Source organism: Scardinius erythrophthalmus (assembly GCF_964197995.2).
Source record: "Scardinius erythrophthalmus genome assembly, chromosome: 1".
In the NCBI taxonomy this organism is placed as follows: Eukaryota; Metazoa; Chordata; class Actinopteri; order Cypriniformes; family Leuciscidae; genus Scardinius; species Scardinius erythrophthalmus.
In genome coordinates, this window is record NC_138221.1 from 20,738,829 (window position 1) to 20,754,666 (window position 15,838).

Genomic DNA, 15,838 nt, shown 5'->3' on the forward strand with positions numbered 1-15,838 from the left:
AACTCAGTAACTGATATGTCAGATAAGCTCCTCCCACACTGGAATTCATCATCAGTAAAGCTCCTCCCACAACAATTACATCATTAGTGAAGCTCCTCCTACATTAATTACTCAATAAATGCTGGAATATTCCCTTCAGCTGCAAGTGAAGATGAGCACAATGCATCAGGAAGAGCTGATATCTGTAAAGACTGAGTTTATTAAAGAGGACAGTGAGAACATGAGTGATCCAGAACCCTGCAGAATGAAACACACTGAAGATACTGAAGAACAAAGAGGTTGGTGTTTATTCTTCATTCATTCATGATGCTGAAGAACATTCATGTTAGAAATATTCAAGCACATCATCACATTTAGATTAACAGGTAAACTATGAAATGGTACAAAATGTTCTTGTTTGTTTTCAACAAATGGTCATTAAAGGTCATAAATATTATTTGAGCTCTTTTTGTTGTTATATTCATATCTGGTTCAACAATTTTTTTGCAACAATGTTGCCGTTATTTCAGACATTTTTCAATATAGTTATTATTATTATTATTATTTGACCAATAAACAGTTAATGCCAAACTGTATCAAGTACATGAACTTTCCAGAAAGGCTGACATGGTTGTACTCATAACTTAAGCAAACTCTGATTTAAAGTTACAGATTTTATTTTATTTCTCATAAATAACAGAAGTTATTCATATTTATTGAGATTCTTCTTCTTATAATAACCTTACAATTCGGTCAACCCTGTACAGTTTGTGTAAAAACTGAGGCAATGGATTGAGATTATTTTCTTGTCCTCCCATCATGTTGTAGCCTGGATGCCAGCCGAACTTAGCCCCGCCCACAAAATTTGTAGGTCGGGAAGTTCGGTCTGGACTCGATCCGTTGAGGAGCTATTATGCCCGAACAAAAATTGTTCGGACCATTCAAATTGTCAGGGGCGGGCTTTATACGATGATGGACAGATGAGCAACGGTAACGTAATCATCCACGTCATCAACGAGTGCTTGGGTTGAATACAAATGACTGCCGCTGGAGAATTGAGATTTCACGAGTTCACGCTTACAAATAAGTCAGATAGAATAAATCCATATTTGACGTGCTGTCCGAGGAGAGGCTCCGGGCTCGGTATTCGGACCAAACCCTAGGCTACTCCCCCCGTATTCCTGGCTGTGGAAGAACAAGCTGAGAGTGAGTGGAGGGATGCTGAAAACTGTCAAGGAATGTTAAGTGAGTTGACAGAGTGATATATGTTTCCTCTCATGCTGATAGTGTAGACATTGTGTTTGATGACAAGTTGATTGGATTGATTATGTGAACGTGCTCCTGCCGAACTTTGTTTATGAAACATCATGTGTAAATTCCGCCATCGCGTCTGTTATAGAAGATATCGAAAGCGCATTAATTTTAAAAGAGGAACAGAGAACCGCGATCAAGGCATTTGTCGATCGGAAACATGAATGAAAACTCTGTTGTTCTGATTGGTTGTAGGTCTATCCAATTGAGTGCAGAAGCATTTTCTTTCCTGGTTCGGTTGTAATCAAAGCTCAATGGACCAGTATCAGACTCACATTCTGACTAGAATCTGAGTATGACGACGTCAGGCTAATCATGCTGTAGAAAGAGCACAGATGATGTCACTTCCTTGGTGCCACAGTTTAAAGAAATGCTCTGTTTTTAAGGGAGGAGGAAAATCATGTGAGAAGTAACAGGGATGAGAAAAACATGTAGGACACAGATAATACACTATTAAAGAAAAAAATTGTTAAATTAGAACAAGTTAAAGATTGTTCTGACAGCAACATAATGACATCATAAGACACCTGACGAAAAGCATGACGCTTTTCTGGATCTTTATAAGGAAACATCCAAGCGACCAAAACAATATAAAAGTGAATGGATACATTAAATGTGCACTCTTTCTTTTTTTACATGATTGCCAATCATATATCGATTTCTAGGATTTGTACAGGCTTTATATTTTTATTTTAAAATTTGTAATGAGCAATTCATTTAATTTCTTTTTTAAGCAGATTTGTCACGTGACAGTATTAATTAAAGTTTCTTAAGTAAACTGCATCAAGCCACTCCCATAATATCAGTCACCACTCAAATGAACTGAGTAGGTTGAACATGGGCTGTTCATTTGAAAATCACTGTAAACCTGTGTGGAGAAGTCTGTGCACGCCAGTATTGACACTGCAATGGTTGTGATATTATGCTTTCATAAATTCAAGGTATAGCCAGGGCTCTAGGCAAAACATTGTTGAAGATTAAAATTGTGTTGTTTTGTGTTATTTTCAGTATTTTTATTTGTGTAATGTATTTTGTGAAGTCAGGGTGTGTCTGTACATGTGTGCTAGGAGAGGCATGGGAATGTACGTCTATTCTAAACATAGTCATCATGTGTTTCTACCTCGTAAGGAAATCTCTACCTAGAGTTCCTTTGTTAGGAGTATAACATCCAAATTGAGTGTGTTACCCGTTATATATATTATATACATTATATTTAATTTGAAGTGTCATTTTTAACCTTTAATGATAATACCAGCTGACAGTGCTCTCTGTTTACAGTATTAGTTGAGTTTCTTGAGGAAAATTAACATTCTGTACCCAATATTTATCCAAATGATTGAATATTGAATCAAGATCGGAATCAAATCACAAGATAAGTCTAGTGTGACCGGCCCTTAATAATTAAAGTTTTTCGTAAAATAAATGAAATATCAGTCTAAAAGTTGGTGTCAGAATTATGGCACTATTATATATTTTTTTTAATGTTAAAATTAGGTTAGATAATTGAGTATATTATATTTAATAGTTCTCACTACAGAAACATGGTATTTGTGCCTATTAATGCTTTGGAAAACAATAATTGGAATATCAATGTACCTCATTTATCATAAAAAATTTCAGGGATGTATAATTGATTCATAAAAATGCATAAAAGTGGTTGTAATAGTTTATAGCTGTTGCCTACTGTCTTACATCAGAGCTCACTTTTATGTCCTTTCTATTTATATTTCTCTTTTTGAAATATTATGTACTAAAAATTAATTAAAAAAAAAATTTTCTTTCTTCGCATTTCATTTCAGACCTGATGGAAGTGAAGGAGGAGAGTGAAGAACTGAGTGAAGTGAAGGAGGAGAGTGAAGAACTGAGTGAAGTGAAGGAGGAGAGTGAAGAACTGAGAGAAGTGAAGGAGGAGAGTGAAGAACTGAGTGAAGTGAAGGAGGAGAGAGAAGAACTGAGAGAAGTGAAGGAGGAGAGTGAAGAACTGAGTGAAGTGAAGGAGGAGAGTGAAGAACTGAGTGAAGTAGAGGAGGAGAGTGAAGAACTGAGTGAAGTGAAGGAGGAACATCATGTCAAACCTGGAGAAAAACCTTTGAGTCGCTCAGAGACTAAAATCACATTTTTAAAGAAAAGAAGAGCCAAGAAATCTTTCACCTGCACTCAGTGTGGAAAGAGTTGCACAAGCAAACAAAGTCTTGAGATTCACATGAGAGTTTACACTGGAGAGAAGCCGTTTACATGCAATCAATGTGGAAAGAGTTTCAGGCAATCATCATCCCTTAATGTTCACATGAGGATCCACACCGGAGAAAAGCCGTTCACATGTGATCAATGTGGCAAAACATTTCTTAGGTCATCAAACCTGAAGAAACACCTGACAGTTCATACAAAGGAGAAGCCACATTCATGTTCTGTGTGTGGAAAGAGTTTTTCACTGCTGAAATCTTTACGAAGACATCAGAAAATTCACACTGGTGTGAGAGAGTACATGTGCTTTGAGTGTGGGAAGACTTTTATTAAAGCTGAACATTTAAAACAACACCAGAGAATTCACACTGGAGAAAAACCTTACAAGTGTTCACAATGTGACAAGAGATTCAGTTATTCAGCATATCTGAAAACACATGAGAGGATCCACACTGGAGAAAAACCTTACAAGTGTTCACACTGTGACAAGAGATTTATTCAGTTAGGACATCTGAGAACACATGAGAGGATCCACACTGGAGAAAAACCTTATAAGTGTTCACACTGTGACGAGATTCAGTCGATCAGAACATCTGAAAACACATGAGAGGATCCACAGCAGAGAGAAGCTGCATACGTGTGATCCGTGTGGAAAGAGTTTCTCTTTTAAAAGTCACCTGAAGATCCATACAGTGGAGAAACCACATCACTGCAGTCTGAAATCACAGTTCATCTTTATGTGCTGAGAAACAAAAGCTGTGTCCCAATTCAGAGTGGTGCGGCGAAGGCTGTCCCAATTCGAAGGATCCTTCTAATGCGGCCCACTGTCAATGTTGCCAAGTCTGAGGTTTTCCCACAGAATTGAGCTACTTTTAAGTTGTTGCCGCAGTAAAAAAAAATTCCGCAGGTTGATTTCCACCCTTGTAAGTATGATTTCGGCACTCCAACACCCCCAAAACATCCATCAGACGCACAAATCCAGTGGAGAATTCGGCCGCCCGATGGAGAAGAGCCGATGGGTTTTTTGGGCTACTTTTGTTCTTCCTGTTACTTCCGGGCCGCGAAGGACAGAACGAGGAAACAGCAACAGCCGAGACGAACAAGGCCGAGAGGATGAGCTGATCGAGCTAGTTTGGGAGTACATGAAGTTTCAGAGAGAGACAGAGGAGAGGAGATCACGGGAGAACAGGGAGAGAATGAACGGATTGTTTTCTCTTCTTGACAGTTTAAATAAACTTTTGCTTATGTGAATTAAAATTTGTAAATTTAACAATCGTATACACTATTTTTATGCGAGTTATAGTTTACAAATGAAACAAAAAATATTGTTTATTTTTGTAATGAAAGTTATGACAATATTCTGTAATTTTCTTGTCACTGAATTTGTTCATTTGATGCTAAATAAATTGTTCTATACATTTTTACTTACAGTACTTATACAACTATTTACAAGATACGTTACGTTTAAAATACGAAAAACTAAATAAGAGTATGAAATTAAATAAAATTAACAGTATACATAAAACAGATTGTAAGAAAACATTTTTCTGTAGACTGTTATTGAGCCGGGATGAGCTGCACAATAGAGACGCTGGTAAAGCCTCTGCCGGTGGGACATCATCTGGGATCAGTGCTTATTTACACTGTCCACCAAAAGGTTTGCATGGCTGACTCAGTCGACGGCTGCCAGTCACTGAGATGTTCTCAGAAAGAGGAGGAATAAAAGAAATTAACCCGCATATTCAAAAATCAAACCATAAAATATTTGAACGTATAGCAAAACTGTCCTATGAGCTAAACTCTGCAGGACAGCGGCCCTCCAGGACCCATCCCTGATCTATAAGACATATTTTTAGTGTTTCTATTATATACTGTTCATATTTTTTTTAAAACAAAATCTAATATCATAATCTAATATCCATGTGTAAAAAGTCAGTTCCCTTTCATCAGCAGGGAACTCCGACGCCTCGTCGGGGAGTTCCCCTGACGAATTGGGATCAGGCTAGGGAGCTAATTGCCTTCGAGAGAGTGAACAACGAGCCAATGAAAGAGAAACTGAATTGGCATGCAATATTTGCATTCCGCGGCCCGCCTACCAGCGCGGGTATAAAAGGCGGAAGTAAACATGGCGCAATGCTTATCGCCTCGGAGCGAACAGGATTCAACACTGAAGTTTGCTGCTGTTTCCTTCGCCTGAGAGTTTTCAAAAAGAGTTTTTCAACGAGTCCTCTTCAAGGAAAGAGTCTTCTCTCTGCCGGTGTTACAGTTCTCATCAGCGATCGCCGCTTCCTGCTGCCAGCCATGCTAGTTTTGAGTAAATCAAAAGCCGTTTTCACGGCTGGTATTGAGTGCCCACACGGGCTTGCAGTTTCCCCGTGTGTGGCCGCGGTGGGTCCCTGTGTGCTTCGGCACGTAAAAAAAAGGGGTGTTCTCTTTTTCCCAAAAGAGCTTTTACGGGCGCCCTGCGTCTTTGTCTACGTGACAAAGATGTCATCTCGTCCGTACATTTCTGGATGCGGTAGACTTCTGTCGCAGGGTGATGGTCACAAATACTGTGTCTCGTGCTTGGGCTTAGCGCACGCAGAGGCAGCATTTGTGAACGAGTCATGTTCTCATTGTGGGAACATGACTCTGGCGGCGCTCCGCTCAAGACTAAGAATCCTTCAGCAGAAACTTGCTGAGGGTGTCCCTTCAGTCTACACCCGGTCTAGTTCGTCTGCTGGTTCAGTCCAGCGGGCGGCTACATCGGTTGTGCCTGTTGGTGAGCGAATGAGGGTTACAGTGCGGAATATCTCGCCAGGTGAAAGATCCTCACGAGGTTCCCACTCCTCAGTAGCGCCGTTGCCATCAGTGCTCCCGTTGGAGCCGCTGGAGCCGCCCCGTGCGGTTCCGGTAGTCTCCTTCGGGGCGCCACCTGACGATGCGATGTCTAGCGCTGCATCGGAGGGAGAGCGGTCATCCTCAGGTGACGACTCGGCGGGTCTACCCCCTTCGGGTGTGGTGGCTGCGGCCGAGCTGGATCCTGAGTTGGCCGCTATGCTTGCCCGGGCGGCCGCGAATGTCGGGCTCGTGTGGAACCCTCCACCGTGTCCCGAACCTTCGCGGCTTGATGATTGGTGTATCGTGGCGGCCCGCGCTTGTTCTCAGCGTCCCGCTCCGGTCCCATTCTTCCCGGAAGTGTATGAGGAGTTGACGAAGTCATGGATGGCACCTCTGACTGCCAGACATAGACCGACTCATTCTTCCTCCCTCACCACCCTGGATGGTGGAGCGGTGAAGGGATACGAGGGAATCCCCCCAGTGGAGCGATCGGTAGCGATGCAGTTGTGTCCGAAGGTTGCTTCCACTTGGCGGGGTGCCCCTTCACTCCCCTCCCGCGCCTGTAGATTCTCTTCCGGTCTGACCGCAAAGGCCTACACGCCGTGTGGAGAAGCCACTTCCGCCCTGCATGCCATGGCGTTGCTTCAGGTTCACCAGGCCAAAGCACTTCATGACGTGCAGCAGGGTGGTCCCGACCCAGGGGTGCTGCAGGAGCTGCGTGTGGCAACGGACTTCGCCCTACGGGCGACGAAAGTCACCGCACGTTCTCTGGGACGGGCGATGTCCACTTTGGTGGTCCAGGAGCGCCACCTTTGGCTTACCCTCGCGGATATGAATCTGAGGCGCTTCGGCATGTCCTGCCCAGAAAGCGGACTGCTGCTGGTCCGTCTTCTGCGGCCGAGGAACCTCAGACTGCTCGTCGCCGAGGGCGCCCTCCTGCGGCCCCCTCTGCTACTCCTCCTGGACAGCAGTGTAACGGAGAGCAGGTCATGAAGTCTGCGTGACGATTAAGTTAATGCAGTCTAATCTGCAACAACCTCTATCTTGCACAGACTGAAGCCATTCAAACATTCCAATCAACAAACAGACTTTGTTCCTCTGGAACTGTCTACAAGCAACAAATGGTCATTTTGGCTCACATGATCTGAATCTTCCTCTGATTAGTCTGGGTCCTAATCAACTTCTTGAAAACCCTATGTACAACACCTCTATTGTCTTAAGATTCGGCCACGTAGACCTAACGGCGCCTCGAATTCAGATAAATCATCGACTGCCTATCGGCAGGCACAGATCCCCCACTACTAAGTCAATAAGAAGCCTTTTGTTTATTACCCGGCAAGCATTCGTTGACCAATAAGAGCAATCTCAGAGAACCCTCCCGGGGATTTGCTCTGGACATTTATTTACATTTAACCCTGATTTACACTTCAGAAAACAACAGGACTTTGTTGACCACATGTGCTGACTGCTAATCTCATTAAAACACCCCGTGAACTCTTCAACTTGCATGAACTCTCCATACGGAGCACATACACACACACACACAGAAACTCATCGTATTCAAACCACGTGTAATCAAAAATCAATTTGTAAATGTTTAAAATGTATTTTCTTGAAGTGTGCATGCTCCCTTGTCCCAAATATTATGCTTATATAGCTTTATTCGTTTGTAATCAATTTGATGTGATTTTAATCGCAAGAAATCATAACTCAGTGTGTAATTCGACCAGAAAAGTGTCATTCTTGGTACCGTTTTGTTCCAAAAATTCCAATCGTTACGAATCTGTGACACAAAATAGCAGAAAATGTGTTATTTGACTAAATATCCGCAGTATTGATGATAAGAACGGAGTTATAATTCCACTAGCTAGTAATAAAGGGTGTATACACCTCGCGACGTCAGAAGGTTGGGACAATAAGTTGTTAAAGATTGGCCGGCATACACCAGAGGGCGTGGAGCTTGGCTCCTTCAAAATCTCGTGCATCTCTCACAAACACTGCACTCAGCCAGAGAGAGAAAGACGCCACGCCTTCCTTCCTTGGAAGCTTCGCTTCGCTTTTATTTCGTTTTATGTTCAAGTTTTACTTTCTTAAAACTACTTTACTTCAGTTGATAGTCTTCTTCAACCAACCCACGAAATCAACTTAAAGCTAAAGATCAACTTTGCTGCGTTTCCGCTTGTCTCAAGTCGCCATAGCAACCAGACGCACCCACGTGACTTTTGCTCAACACAGAGACGGACACACACAAAGGAGGGCCAGCTTCAACACGTAACATAGATTTCAAATTTGCAATCTGAAAGAAATACTGTTAACATTGTCTAAGAATTACTAGAGCTGTTGGGACTTCGTTTGTTGATGACTACACTGTTTCCTGCCTTTCTTTAACTTTGCTCTAAGCCCACACACTCTCTTCCACACACACACACGATCTTACACACACACATAGGCTGGGTTCCGAGACCAAACACACGTGCTAGAGGCGTGCTTGTACACATACACTCTCACCTCATCTTACAAATCTCACACACTCCTTGATTCATTCATTCTCACTATTATTTTGCTCTCGCTGATTCTCTCTCTTTCTCCCAATTCTCTCTTTTCCTTCTCTCTCAACCTTTTATTTTTATCTTATTGTGTTTCGTGTTACGATCGTTATATTGTTGTTTTGTTATGCATATTTACCCCTGCGTGATTTAAAGTAGTATATGTAACCGTTAGCTTGTTTGAATAAACTTTGTTAAATCATTTGAATTGAGCTTGCCTGTTTGTTTCAATTATGAGTCAATGGAAATGTAGATTTTTACCTCATAAACTCTACCATTATTTTACTATTAAAAGAAATCTAGAGTTGTCTAAAACACGGAGATAATTATTTTCTTGGTGGCCACAGGAAAAGTGTTATCTATTGGTGTTAAGGACGCTAGATTTTCGTTCAGACCTTATACATTCTGCTCGCTGGACGTACAGTTTGTATAATAAATGAACTTTATTTAAACTTCTACCTCAATTCCCCCATATTGAACTTAATCTACCCGTTTATAACAGTGGTTATTACGAGAAATCGTGTAACCACTGATATAAGCCGAGGTTTTGACCTATTCTCTATTTTTGAATAATTTAATTTATGTAAGAAACATATGCATATTCCCATTGATGAATATGACCACTGCTTTGAGCTAATTAATTCCTTAACATAAAGTCAGTGTTCTTACAGCAATCTAACCAAAAGAGGCGGGGTGCCGGTCGCAAGAGGGCTCCCCCGCCCGCTCAGCCGTCTTCGACCCCCAAGAAGAACACCAGGGGGAAGAAGCGTTCCTGAGACGGGTGACCCAGAGGACCCAACAGCTGCTCTTCAGGAGGGGGCCTCTGCTCCTCTCCTTCCCCTGGGGGAGGGCCGGGTGGAGAATCCTGTGTTTGTTTTTTCTGTTCCGCCGCCGACCAGCCGGTCGGTGGTACCCAAAACTTCATTAAAAGAGCAGTTTCTTCCTCTTCTGGGACATTCACGGTTGGGTCTGCTGAACAAGCAGTCTCTCCCGTTAGAGAGTGGGACGGCAGTGTGTGCCACCCTCGGGTCTCGCCACTCTCAGTCCCCTCTCCCCAGCTCTCAGATAGCAGTGGCGCCACCTTGGTCACGCCACTCCTGTCTGCCGCTGGGCGGGAAGGCGTCGAGGCCAGCAGCCGCCCTCGGGGCCCGCTTCTTGTCTCCTCCACTTCTCTCGCCAGGCGACAGCCCGCAGCAGAACACTCTCGGGTCTTCTCTGCCGTCTGTCCCTAGGTGGAAGCAGGTAAGTGTTGTTCAAGTACACACTCAGACCCCGCTCTCGGCCGCTACAATGCCACCGGAGCCGTGTGCCTGCCTTCCGCCTTGCTGCCCCTCCGCGGGTACGCCGGCGGTGCGGGTGGGCTCGTTGCGGCAGTTTCTCGGAGCCTGGCTAGCGCTCCCGAGGCCGTCGCACTGGCTCATTCGCACCATCCGGCTCGGCTATGCAATCCAGTTTGCGCGCCGGCCTCCCAGGTTCAGGGGCATCCACTTCACCAGTGTGCATCCAGTGGATGCTCCTGTCTTGCGGAAAGAGATCGACGCCCTGCTGGCAAAGGACGCGATCGAGCCGGTCCCTCCAGCCGATATGAGGTCAGGGTTTTACAGCCCTTACTTCATTGTACCCAAGAAAGGTGGTGGGTTACGGCCAATCCTGGACCTGCGTGTATTGAATCGGGCCCTGCACAAGCTCCCGTTCAAGATGCTCACGCAGAAACGCATTTTCGAATGCATCCGTCCCCAGGATTGGTTTGCAGCGATCAGAGAGCAAGGCGTTCGCATTCTCAACTATCTCATATGTCGCGACTCGCCTCCCACCTCCTCCTGTGGAGTCAGAAGCATCTGAGGTCGCTTCGTGCCGTTCATGTCCCCGGGGAGCTCAATCGTGTGGCCGACGAGCTTTCACGTCGGTCCCCCCTTCTGGGAGAATGGCGACTCCATCCCCAGGTGGTCCAGCTGATTTGGCGAATCTTCGGAGCCGCACAGGTAGACCTGTTTGCCTCTCCGGACACGACCCATTGCCAGTGGTATTACTCCCTGACCGGCACACAGCTGGCCCCAGGACCTACGCAAATATGCGTTTCCCCCAGTGAGCCTTCTTGCACAGACTCTGTGCAAGGTCAGGGAGGACGAGGAGCAGGTCCTTTTGGTGGCCCCGTATTGGCCAACTCGGACTTGGTTCCCAGAACTCATGCTCCTCGTGACAGCCCCTCCTTGGCCGATTCCTCTGAGGAGGGACCTACTTTCTCAGAGAAGGGGCACCCTAGTGCACCCGCGTCCAGACCTTTGGAAACTCCATGTCTGGTCCCTGGACGGGACGCGGAGTTTCTAGATGGCCTACCACAGGCAGTGGTAGATACCATCACTTCCGCTAGAGCCCCCTCTACGAGGCGCCTCTATGCTCTGAAGTGGAACCTGTTCGTCGGCTAGTGTTCTTCCCACGGGGAGAACCCACGAACTTGCCAGATCAGAGTTGTGCTCTCCTTCCTACAAGAGGGCTTGGAGCGAAGGCTGTCTCCCTCCACCCTCAAAGTGTATGTTGCTGCAATATCCGCACATCATGATGTAGTTGATGATAAGTCCGTGGGGAAGCACGACCTGGTCATCAGATTCCTCAAGGGTGCTAGGAGGTTAAATCCACCTCGCGATTTGCACCCTGTACCCTCTTGGGACTTAACTTTAGTGTTTAGAGCGCTTCAAAGTCCTCCTTTTGAGCCTTTGCTGTTTATATAGACAGGACGCAAAGCTTTAGGACCTCAGATCAGCTCTTCGTTTGTTACGGAGGCCAGCAGAAGGGGAAGGCTGTCTCCAAGCAGAGGTTAGCCCACTGGCTAGTGGATGCTATCACCAGGGCTTATGAGTCCCAGGGTGAGCCCTGCCCACCCAGGTTGCGGGCTCATTCCACTAGGAGTGTTGCAGCTTCTTGGGCTCTGGCACAAGGCGCCTCGCTAACAGACATTTGTAGAGCTGCGGGCTGGGCGACACCGAACACGTTCGCTAGGTTTTATAGCCTACATGTGGAACATATTTCCTCCCGAGTACTCGCTACGGCCAGTAATTAGAGGGAATAGGTGTGTCGGCTTGCGACGCCATTCCGTGAGCGGATACGTCTTTTGCTCCGTTGGTTACCCAGCAAACGGCTAACCTCGTTAGTTCCTCCATCATCCCCTCCGGTGCCAGGTGTTGCGGACCGCTGGCACCAGGTCTGCTACCTTCAGTAAGGAGTTGCTAGTAGACTGGGTGCCTTTTCCAGTGGTCCCTGCGGCGACCCATGATTGCCACGTGCAGTTCAGCCGTGTCTTCCCCTTGACAGACTCATTCTGTCGTCCCTGTTGAGTACGCTCCTCACTCCTCCGGACTGGGACTACCTTCAAGGACTGCCATATGTTTCACTACCCTACGTGGTTAGTACATGTGTGTATTTGAGGGCCTTCCTCTAGGCTGCCTCAGCTTCCGCAGCGTTCCCCCCCTTATTATTTTCCTTGGGGACGGGCACGCTTTCCCAGTGTTATCCAATATCCACTGATTGGGTCTTGCGGAACAGAAGTGTGATTCCCTAGCTAGCTCCCGCAAAATTTCTGGAAACTGCTGCAAGGTAGCTTAGCTGGGCGCTGGAAAGGGCCAGCACCATGGCGTTTTGGTAGGGATCCCAATTCGTCAGGGGAACTCCCCGACGAGGCGTCGGAGTTCCCTGCTGACGAAAGGGAACGTCTCGGTTACGTATGGTAACCCTCGTTCCCTGAGTCCAGGGAACGGAGACGCCTCGTCCCGTCGCCATGTTGCTGTACCTTCACGACACTGGACACTGTTCGGCTCCGAGGCGAAAAGCATTGCGCAATGTTTACTTCCGCCTTTTATACCCGCGCTGGTAGGTGGGCCGCGGAATGCAAATATTGCATGCCAATTCAGTTTCTCTTTCATTGGCTCGTTGTTAACTCTCTCGAAGGCAATTGACTCAGGGAACGAGGGTTACCATACGTAACCGAGACGTTTTTCATAAAAATTACAACATTTGCCTCTGACATGAAGTGGAGTTGAATAACAACCTAAAGTAGCCTACTTCAAAATTATACTTTAATCCAGAGTAAATGTATATTGTAACATTCCACCACTGGTTATTTGAAAAATGAAACTAACAAAATGTATTGTCACATGAACAAATTGTTGCTAGCTGTGTCCTGGGAGTTGTTCAATGGGACGGTCTGGTATGTACATAATAAAGTCTAAAGAGTATTTACTAGCCTAGCCTAGTCAAGTCAAGTCATCCTCATTTATATAGCGCTTTTAACAATGCAGATAGTTTGTTTATTTGTTGTACAGAGAACTTCGAAGCACGCAGCCTTCAAATGATTCAGCCCCTGAATTGGGGCACATCTACAGTCTCTTCTGTGTAAGTTAGTCACAGTCAAATCTCTCTTCACCTATATTTAGTGCTGTTTCACTGTGGCTGCTGTTGAATCATCCAGGTTGTAAATGAGAGTCTGATGAATGATATGATAAATAATATCTGTTAACTCAAATGTCATGTGATTCAGTCTGATTTGTCTGTTCAGACCAATGCAAAAAAAGCAAATTTACCTTCTGACAGTCCTTTTTTTTTCTGACACTGCCTGTCATGGTGAAGATAAAAATTCAAACAGTATTTTCATGTTTTCTAACAGCAGTTCAGATTTTTGTATTTGCTCTGGTGCTTATCAACAATACAGAGACGAGAGACGCTTCCAGATTCTTCCTCTGTTAATGTTAGAAAGCCGTTTGTATACTGTAACACTAGGGTACACATAAAAAAAAATTACGCATAATTGGAGCTTTATTCGCTGTCAGTTATTAACATGCCGTCTGTTCGTGAGCCACCAAGTGTCTTTTATGTAACAGCAGCGGCTCTGGTCATGTGACCAAAAGCATACATCTTATTGGTTGGTCAGGTTTTTTCACAGTGCAACGAAGAACACCTCTGTAAAAAAATTAATTAAAAAAATTGCATTAGTTACAGTTGTTGTTTTCATAAAAGTACATTTTATCTGTTTTACATGTAGAATTTGAAACCTGCATTTAACAACAAATTTATATTTTAGTCAGAGTTATTGCTATTCGTCTTCTTGATGTGCTGGAGCTCGTTCTGTAAAGTTGAACAGAGACTCACTCACTCTCAGGTTGTAAGTTATGCAATGGAAAAAACGCATCTCAAGCCAGAGTAAACAACACGGGCATATGTACAGTGCACAGGGCAGTTTAACTGTGTTAAACTGAAATATGAAATATTTATTATTCATCTCATCTCTTGGAACTTGTTTTGATTTTGTCAGAACTACTAGAAAGCATCAGGAAGGAGAGAATTGAAAGAACCAGCAGAATGAAACGTCATGATAGTGAAGAACAAAGAGGTTGGTGTTTATTCTTGATTCCTCATTTATTCATCATGATGAAGAACATGCTGTAGCTCAACAGATTTACATTGTTTCAGGTTGAGAATAAAATATAGCTGCGAGCAGCAGTTATCGGGGTTCAAGCGTTTTAATGCCTTTAAGCACATATGCGTAAAAATATATATTTTTTATTTAGCAAGCATGTATCCACTTAGATCATAGATGGAAAAAAAAAACATTTACAGCCAATACAGGCAATTTACCATAGGAAATATGTGTGTGTTTTTTTAAGCTTTTAACATTATAGTGCCACCAATGGTCAAACAAACCTTTCAGCTGTGCTGCCATTCTGGATTGCAGAAGAATAGGACACAGGAGAAGAAAGATGAACACTTAATAAACACACAATACATTGCTTATGGTTGAACTGAATCATCGAAGACCAGCAGCATTGGTCCATAAAGTTAGATTAAATGCATACAAATATTTATTGTATTTAAATATTGGAGGTTTGCGTAATATCAGAACATTTTTTGTGGCAGTGAGATGAGTAAATGCATGTTCTCATTTAGTCTAGAACTACAACAACCGTCATGTTTACACACAACGCCTCTACACAATTACTGATTTTTCTGAATATGAGGACCGGAGAGCTGCCAGTCAATAAATGGGAAAACAAAGCAACTTGCGTTACTTATTTGAAAAAGTAAGCCTGATATGTTGCTGTAAAATTAAAAGTAATGCGTTAATTTACTAGTTACTTGAAAAATTGGCAGATGGTGGCCATGTTTTTTGAGATACACCAATAAATGTCCTCAATTTTAGTTTCTAGTAATTTTTTTAAGCATTTTATTATACATAATTCTCTATATTAATTCTAATATTTTATTGCTTTTTCCTGCATTTGCAAGGAAGAATCTGCTTGCTTTTTTCTGCCATGAAGAACATTGGCTTATTAATTGAATGGGGAACTGCTGTGTTTAACCAGAAGAGACTTCTTGAATTAAGAGACATTGAAAGAGATGGTTAAATAAAGAGCAATAGGTTTAATTCAATTTTTGCGGCTCTCTTGGACTGAAGTCTATTCAAAGAGACGACTACAGAGAGAATAAGAGGAAGAGGAAGTGGCTGACGGGCTGATTTTTCCTAAGGACAATTTTGCAATACATTATGCAATAGTGTGGCAGTATGGACCAAAACTCAGACAGAGGAGAGAAGCAATGGAGCCCATTCACCACAACATAAGACCTATGAGTATGCATCAGCCCAACAATTTCAACTGAATGACAATCCACACAGAAAGACTTCCATCCCCTCCCTTGCTGCATTTTCAATAATCACTACAGAGATGTTATATTAACTTGAATCCTTTGATTACTCACTGGTCTCACATCAGTTATTTGTATTCTCTGTTAAACTAACATTCTGCATCTGCTTTCAAGAGGTATCAGTCCAGCCCTACATTGCATCTTAATGAAGGAAAGGGAAGTTCTTTTACAGAAGTGGGAGCTTGACTCCCCATTCAGTTAAAACTGGGGCTGGATTTGGCATAGTGTGGGTTATTACATCAACCAACTAGTGGTGAAGACATTAGATTATTGACTATGCAGAGTTCTCTTGCAAAAATAGGAAAATA